The sequence below is a fragment of the Anopheles darlingi genome, chromosome 3 (genome assembly GCF_943734745.1).
Source record: "Anopheles darlingi chromosome 3, idAnoDarlMG_H_01, whole genome shotgun sequence".
Lineage (NCBI taxonomy): Eukaryota > Metazoa > Arthropoda > Insecta > Diptera > Culicidae > Anopheles > Anopheles darlingi.
In genome coordinates, this window is record NC_064875.1 from 45162111 (window position 1) to 45170938 (window position 8828).

General features: G+C 48.3%; 1 protein-coding gene across 3 annotated transcripts in view; it reads left to right on the forward strand.

Annotated features, from left to right (window-relative positions):
- Positions 1-8828, forward strand: part of LOC125954612 (Krueppel-like factor luna) — a 259374-nt gene that overhangs the window by 99664 nt on the left and 150882 nt on the right. The gene's annotated exons all lie outside the window — the stretch shown is intronic.

The window sequence follows — 8828 nt, forward strand, 5'->3', positions numbered from 1 at the left end:
GATACAATTTGCTAGATTTCCTGCGACGGCCGTGGAAAGTTTGCTAATCGGTCTAATTTCGCTGTCCACACGCTGCTATTTCGATCGTACAATGCGATTGCACCGACAAAACTAGCGCAAAATAGGAGCGTGTGGACCAGGCTTAATGCCGTGTTCCCATTTTTCTCCATTTCCATTCTCAGTGCACATTCTTTCGCTAGACAAAAGGATGCTGCTAGAAACCGAACTTGGGGGGCGAAGAAGCGTAATATTGTAGCAAGAATAATGCATCTTGGAACAATCAAAACGCACACCAGCGGATGGGCTGGGGAGATTGTTTCCACAATAAATTTTCATCGCAAATTGCCACCATCGCTGCGATGCCACTGAGGGGTTCAGCTAGAGCTCTAGGGGGACCTCGATGTTGCACGGAATTCTGGAGTGTTTTCCTTTGGTTAGATGCTCTTCTGCCGGAGATGGCGCTTGTGGTGCGCCGATCAATTCTAAAATGCTGTCCTTTTGTATGCAGGACTTCGGGGACACGATGCAGCGATTTGCGTTTCAAGCGAGAGCGATCTTCTTATCTTCTTATCCCCCCTTTCTCTTTCTCTTCTTCTCGTTGCAGGTACTTAACCATTTTTATGCATCACTTCGGGCGACGACTTGCGGGCTCGGCGGCGGAGTCTTCGAGATGCATTAAGCATCATGCTGCAGCACTCGCGCCGGATCGGGGCTTCGGTGGCGCTCTTCCGCGTGAACTCTAAATCCCTTATTATAATGCCAACGCTCGAGCGTCGGAACTGCTTCCCAGGCAGGCAGGTGTGTGCATCAGCGTCGTCGTCGTTGTCGTCGATCCGATGCATCCACTAGTGACGTTGGTGACGATGGCCGCATAATGCTACCACTAAGCCTCTCTCTCTCTCGCTCTCTCTGTCGCGACGATCTCCCCTTTTACTGGCAGCCAATTCTTCGGTTCACCTGCGGCCCTCTGGAAAGATGCTTTTCGAACACCGGCAACAACACCGGCGACGATACTGATCCCCCTGTCTTCCTTCCTGCCTTCCTTTTGTCGGCTGCACAACTTGCAACTTTCAACAGACAAATAAATCTCTCCTCTCGATCCACGGTATTCGCGAACCGCCATCGCCATTCCCTTCTCATCGGTGTTGATGGTCTCTTTGGGCCTCAAGCAGCGTGGAGGGGGGAAGGTAGGTGGGCTACGAACCATTTTTCAGCCTCACGGGCCTCGAGGCAGCCGTTCCTTCCAATAGACATCGATCGATTTCATCCGATCGTTTGGCATGTGTGTGTGTGAGGAATGATTTTATATATTAGGGGCCGATGAAGTGCGGCAGGGATGTGAGGTAGCAGGGTGGAAAAGGCTGGCTGGCTGGTGAGGAAAAACCGTCCTCCTCCTCCTTCGCCGCGATTGCCGCTTGGGAAAATAGTTTCTTCTTTTCGTTCCGTCAACGTTCCGTCCGTCTGTCCGTGGTTGCGCCTTAGGACGTCAAAAGGACTTCTTTTTCTTCTGCTTTTCCTGATGCTGTTAGTCACATAAGGAAAAAACCGAAGCACGAAACCGGGCCGGGGGAATCGAGAAAAACGGGAACCCAAAGAAGCCGAATTCAGCTGAATAAATGCGGAAAAACTATACCATCTGGCACCGTTTCCCGCAGCCTGAACCGAGCACCGGGGCCAAGTGCCCGGCCAAGTGTCCCCCGAATGCAGGATGCCAGCGTGCTAGCGGGGAAAAAAAGAAGAAGAAGAGAGCAACACCAACAAAAAAAAACAGCAACGCTTTCCTCTCCCGAACAAGTTTTCGCCCAAAATCTTCGAAACAAAATATTTACTTTCGGCGTTCGGCGCTTCTCCATTCTCCCTTTGCTGGAGGACCCGCCAGTCCGCGCCAGTATCTTCAGTATCGTGTGAATACTACTACTACTACTACTGCTGGAGGACCACGATGAGCATCATCATTGCTTTTGCTCATCGTACCGTCCGTCCGTCCGTCGCGTACTGATGCCATGAGCTCCGTTTTTGTGGGACCGAAACTCATGATTTTATGCCAATTGCTCAGTCAGGGCACACTCACGCACGTACGTACGCATGACACACCAAAAAAAAAGTCCGAAGCTAGATTCATTGGGGCGCATTTTGAAAAGCAAACTTCGAACCGTCTTCGGGTGGTGGTTCGCGAGCTTCCCCCTTTTTTGATCGCTCGCTCGATGCTCCCGGGGATGGGTGGTGAGGGTGTTTTTTATGGGAGAGTCACAACTGCTGCTGCTGCTTGGTACCGGCTTGGTTGTGTGCGCTCGTGGCAAATTGATTTATGTTGCGCCAATCGCGAGAAGGATTTTCGTTTTCTTCCGAAGCGGAAAAAGCGGAAGCTGAAAACTAAAGATGGGCAGGGGGATGGGATGATGATAAACGCATAAACGAAGGGGGGAGGAGGTGCTTGTGCCGATTGGCCGACAAACAAATGGCGCACCGATGCGCGCAGTATTCGCGGCGAAAGGTGAGGATTCCACTTTAACGTCACGACGAGAACGCTCCGCTTTCGATCCATTAGAGAAATTAATTTTCATGATTGGGTGTTTCTTATGAAGAAGAGGAAGAAGCGGAAGAAGAAGAAAGGGGTTGTCTGGTAGGAGGAGACGGGAATGAAAGGGTGTTCTTTATCGCCGAACTCGTCCCCGGACTCCGCCTATCATCTCTCCGGTGTCTGAAGCAGAATCCTTCTGAGATGGTTTCTGACGACGACAGGTGTGTGTGTGGCTGGTTGGTTCGAGTTTCATGATGCTACCGAGCGAGCAGGCACATGGTGCTCGACACCCACATTATCGTTCTCACGCCTCACGCCATCCTCCTTCTCCTTTCTCTTCACACCAATAAGCTCGAGATGCTGCTGCCAATCAATACTTTTGCCTTGGGACTAAAAGAGGAGGAGGACTCGTCGTCGTCGTCGAATTAACCAGACCGATTAAGGATTGCCTTAGAAAAAGGTGGGCCCGGCCGTGGCGGGGCTTCGAATGAATATTAACACCCAGCAGCACCGGTTAATGGACCACTTCACCACTTGGCACAACACCGGTCGGTGTGCCATCACGATTTGCGTCTACTTTTGTAAAGCATGAAACAGTTAATATTTGGCCGCTCATTTTTAATCATAGCAACGCGCCTAGTGGTCAACTTGCCATTCTATTGACAGCGTTTTAATCATTATATCTGCTCTATTTAGTGGTAATTTTTTTTTGACAAAATTGATCTACGCCAAAAGTTATCGCCGATGGGAAACGAAAGGCAAAAACAAAGCTGCACACTCACTATTGCAACTCGATTTGACTAGAGAAAAAAACGCCAAAGTCTTGAAATTTCCTAACTCAACTCAAAATACCATATGGAAACGTTACTGGGGGACTTTTATCTCGATTCTAGCAAAATAAAACAGCCAAAAAAGTGTAACAAAAGTGTAACGAATGCCCGATTCTGCAGACAAAAGTGAGTCGACAATCCTGGAGCGTAATTCCACCAAGAAAAACTCACGACAGTCGACATAACAGCTCGGCAAATATGTTTAAATGAAGTTTCAGGATCGTATTATGCCAGAAGGTAGCCAAATAGGACCCTAGAGCACAGCTTGATTGCACAAATCCGTGCCGGGAAGCTTTACGAACAAGTGTTGACCGAATTCAAATCATGCATTTCGATAGACGGTGCAACACTCGTAAAAATGTGTTTCGAAAAATACTGGGCAAAACATTTGACTTTGCCAATCGTAGAAGGAATGATTGAGAAGGATTCGGTTTATTTACGGAGATAAATTTGTCCGTAAGATGATGATTTGACATGGGATATGAAATTATTGCGACAAATCAAATGTTTTCACCATTGGGGCAACGTTCATTCGAAATTTGTGCAAGATAAGAGTTTCTACCACATAAAAGGATGTGGTCCTGCATTTGTCCACCAATGATTCTGTGTAAGTTTGGCATGATTTAGATAGCTGTTCTTACCGAAGGTATGGCGTTTATGTTTTGTATTCAATAGGATCGATTTCATAGGGAAAGCTATCAATCCATCAAAATGACGAGATTTTCACTCCATTGATTTCTATTGGATAATTATCATAAGGAAACTTGAAAAGTATATCAGTAATGTTCAAAAACCAACTGAAATGAGGGAGATGTACAACAAGAGGGCAAACGATGTGATCTACAGTACTGTGTAAACAATTTTGGATGATGTCAAAGTAAAAGTTGAAAAAGTCATATAAAAAAAAATGAATAATTTGCATAGAAATTCCTTTTTAAAAGCCATATTTCTTACTAAATAATTGCATCAATATTTCTTATCAAACAAAAGAAAACCTACAAAATGACTCCTTTCTTTTTTTTTTACGTCAATTTTTGTCTGCGATATGACCTATTTTGTGCGGCCAAGTATTAACTGTTCCATGCATTAGGACCTTCCAAAAAGCATCTCGAACAATTCGCGTTTCCTTTCGCTGCAACTACTCTCATCGGTTGGGCAATCGGGAGTCTCGTCGGAAAAGATTGACCAAAAGATGATTTAACAATCGTCCAGACAGTCGCCCAGACAGTGGTGGTACCTCGTTGGACCAATTGTTGTCCATTCTTCGGGGATGCAGAATCCTTCCAAAATGTTGTGGCCACTCCAGAAAACAATCCACCGAAGTACAGCACTTCACCGGACAAGTCTGGACCATTGAGCATTGAACCGGTGGCTAAGAAAACGTTCCTTGGAAGCTGCAGCTGAAGATGCACTCTGCTTCCGGGCTGTTCCGGAAGTCCGGGATCTTCCTCGTCTATCCAAGACGCGTTCGTTAGTGGTTGACGATATCGACCACGACGACGACGACGACGATGATGATGATGATGGGGAAGATGGTGTAATGGCAACAACCTACATTCTTCGTCCGTTCAAAGGCTGCTGTTTGTGGTGTACGAACTTCGCCGACTTCAGCTTCTGTCGAAGGTGACTTGGATGCAGAAGACGGCGCGCTTCTCGTCTTGCTTTCATCGAAAGCCGCAGCTCTCTTGGATTTCGAAATCGAGTGACGGTCGCATGACGGTATGTGAGCGCAAATATTTCAATTAACAACATCATGATGCTTAAGAAAGCGACAGCGACTTCATTCATGGTGTGGAAAGGAGAAAGCGGAAGCGAAGCCACGAGGGCGCTTCACTTTATGTCTGTCCGTCAATAAGCATCTCGCTTTTCTATCCACAGCCTCTGGTCCAAGCGATGTGTGTGTGTGTGTGTGTGTCTGTGATGTTCGAAAGGAAAACGATCTCTTCTTGTTTCTCCTCTTGGCGTCATCAACTGGGAGCTTGGAGCACAGCAAATTCATGGTCTCTCTGCTTATGGTTCTGAGCGTGGAGAGGTGATGGAAAAAAGAGAGAAAAGCAAAAAAATAAAACACAAGCATAGAACCAGGAAGAAGCTGCCGGTGCTCTTGATGTCGCTGACAACGACGACGACGCCGACGACGACGGCTGCTAGTGATGGGGCATCGAATGCCGGTTTATCATGAGCAATCCGGGGTCACCCACTTATTGATAGTGACTCCCAGGATTCCGGGCCCTTCATCGATCCTAGTTCGCCAACATGACATCGTCTGGTGTGTGTGTGCCATCGACAACGTGGATCCCACGATGTGAAGAGGCAGAGATGAAGGATATGCCGATAATTAAAGGGCTGGCCAGCCTCTGATGATGATGATGGCGATGGCGATGGCGATGGCTGTGAATCCAATAAGAGATCACACAGATCGCATTATCGAGGAGCAGCAGCAGCAGCGACCGGTCTCGTTCCGGGAGTATTGATTAAATTTTCTGCCATTTTGTCGGGCGCTACTAGGGGATGGAGAAGAGCTCAAAACTTCGAATGCCACTTCCACTTGTGTTTGTTCGTAAATTTTCCAATTATCCTCAGTTCTCCCGGACCTCGGACACACCACACGGGACGCGAGAGTGTGTGTTCCGGAATGGTGTTCCATCCATGGAGTAGTATCGAGTCATCGAGCATTTTCCCGGATACCGACGACGACGTTTTAGGACCCTGTGCTACCAATTGGTTTAATCTCGAAAAAGAGAGAGAGAGAGAGGATGCCACCTTCAGCTCCAACCCCAAACGAGACGATAAACCGTTTCCGGAAGCCACCGGTGCCCAGTGGTCCGGTTTACCGGTGGCCAGACGCTAGAACGGAACGGAACCGGACACACACACAAACAGCAAAGATACCAGCTACTTTCCTGTTTATTATCAGCACATTATTCAAATTTCAATTTGCCCCCGCCGTGCCGCACGATCCGATCTTCCACGATCCTTTCGCCGGCAGGAAGGCCGGCAGGATATGGGAAAAGTTTGAGCATCTCGGGTTCGGAAAAGGTGACACACACACACAGAGAGACAAGCAGACAGCCCCATCCACGGAAGACATGCCACAAAAACAAAAGATAGTCGAAGCGGGAAATGCAGAGGACGAAAGCGGACGCAAGGAAAAAGCGCCGGGAAAACAGAGTTTTCCCATTGTAAAAATGAATTTATTACAAACTTTCGCGCTCCTTGGTCGCTCCTTTCCGGTTGCGGCGGGTTTCTGGGTTTTTTTTTTGCTGCCTGCTGGGGCCACCTACTGTTACCGCTGGCCATTCGTCGCTCTCCACTCGCCCGCCACCATCGTCGAGTCTATCACGTCGCCGTCACCGGTGCAAGGGTGACGTTTATGAGAGCCAAGGGACCTATGACATACACACCGTTGCGCGCGCCCTGGCACACACAGCAGCACCGTGCCGGATCGAGGAGGAGAGATGGAAAAAAATAAAAGGGAAAATAATATCATTTTACGGCCCCTGGGGCAGCGCGTACACCAACCACCACCACCAGCGCAAACGGAGAATGGAAAAAAGCTCGCTTCGGAAAAACGCTCTCTCAACGCACACACACACACACACTCGCAATTGGTATAAGAAGGGAAAAAGAACAAGGAAGGTACCTAGAGGAAGCTAAACAACCGAGTAAGAGGAAAAAAATGAGAAAACTTTTGCCCGGTGACCAGCACCAGCACCGCTTCGTTCAGTGTTTTTTTCCCATTCCAGAGGTTGCTTCGTTTTTGGTGTTTGCGTTGTTCGCGTCGTTGTTCCCTCGAGGGGTGGCTCCGGTGAGTGGCTGCTGCGTCTTTATCTTAATGTAAATTACTGGCCCGGGAGCAGCAACCGTAGGCCCAGCATCGACCAACGAATTGTGGCATCCTACTGGACAGCGCATTATGCGAACAATCATTTCCACCGTCACTTTGACCGATCAGTTGAGAGGAATTGCAAGTGCCAGGATCTAGAGCGCCTACTTTAGATACTTGAATTCGCGCCCAAAGTTCGCGATTCAATCGTTATTGCGAACAAATATTGCGTAGCAAGAATGCAGCTCGCTACAAGACGCACGACGTGTATCTGTATCTGAATCTGCATTGACAGGAGCACTCGAGCTGCTTCTTTTCATGAAGCGCCACGCGAAAGTATTTTTAATTCCAAAATTGTTGTCGAAAGTTTATCCACAACACAGTGTGCCAACTGCGGGTCCTCGATATGCAAAGCTAACAAGCACGCGAGCGATATAGAAAAGAGAGCTATCCATGAGTATACACTGCCATACCTTTGCCTAGAACATGGCTGCCGATGGTAAAGAAAAGAAGCTTCCGAAAGCGTCTCACGCTCCCAGCTCCACTATGGAAGCCGAACGCGCGGAATTCGAATACACATTGCTGCCAGGAAATGATATTACCATACATTGCGCGACGTGACGCGACTCCACAAGCAACTTCCCTGGTGTATTACACTCCCGTGGAGGAGGACTAGCACCGTCGATGGAGCACACTCTAGAAGAGAAGCTGCTGCTGTTGACAGCCGCAGGTGTTGATGGTGGTGGTGGTTGCGAGCGAACACATTACACCAAATACACGCGGATCGTAACAATTGAAGGAAATTAGAGTGTTGCGCTCGGAGCGCTTTCGTCGATAGCCGTCGACACGCCTTTCACGCGAAAACCTGTCATCAGTCCTGCTGCTGCTGCTGCTGCACGGTCTGATGTGCTTGATGTAAAACGATCGTGAATAGACGTCCTGTAGGTCGCCCGAGTTTGTTGGATTTGGCAGAGGGTGTTCGAAAAACCGGATCCCTCGATACGGTAATTGATCTAGAGTTGTTGAAGAAGCAGCAGAATTAAAAAAAACGATGGAAGTCGTCGAAGCTTCCATTTCGGTGTCGCTTGTTCGACGAAGCTCTGGCGTGCCATTTACCAAGCGGAAAGGGTGCACCCTTTCCCCCCGGAGAGGACGGAGAGGGGATGTCACTCTTTCATGGAATGAATTATGAATGAATTCATTTCACCTTAATGGACTCCGGTTCTGTCGCTTTCTCACTCACTCTATGTGTGTGTGTATGTTCGATGTACCATCTCGGTTGAGATTTCCCGAGAAAACCGGTGCGACGACGAAGAAAAAGACGAATAGACTCCGGTGAGCTCAAAGGAACCCCTTCCTCGACATCGCTCTCTCTCTCTCTCTCTAGATGTTAGGTACCGTTCGTTCGCTTCGCCCAATTATGGTCCCATCCGAGGCATCGTTTTTTTTTTCTCCTGTTCTCGAGATGTTTTTCCGGTGACTTTTCCGTCACAGTATGCTCCATTCTTGGGAAATCCTTTCACGGCCCTTCTCCTCTTGCTTCTCCTGAGGCTGAATGGAGAGTTAATGGAAGAGAGAGATCCTTTTAATTTGATAAAATACACTACAAGCTACTTCAGCTTCGAGCGGACGGCCGCTGACCCCCCGCAGG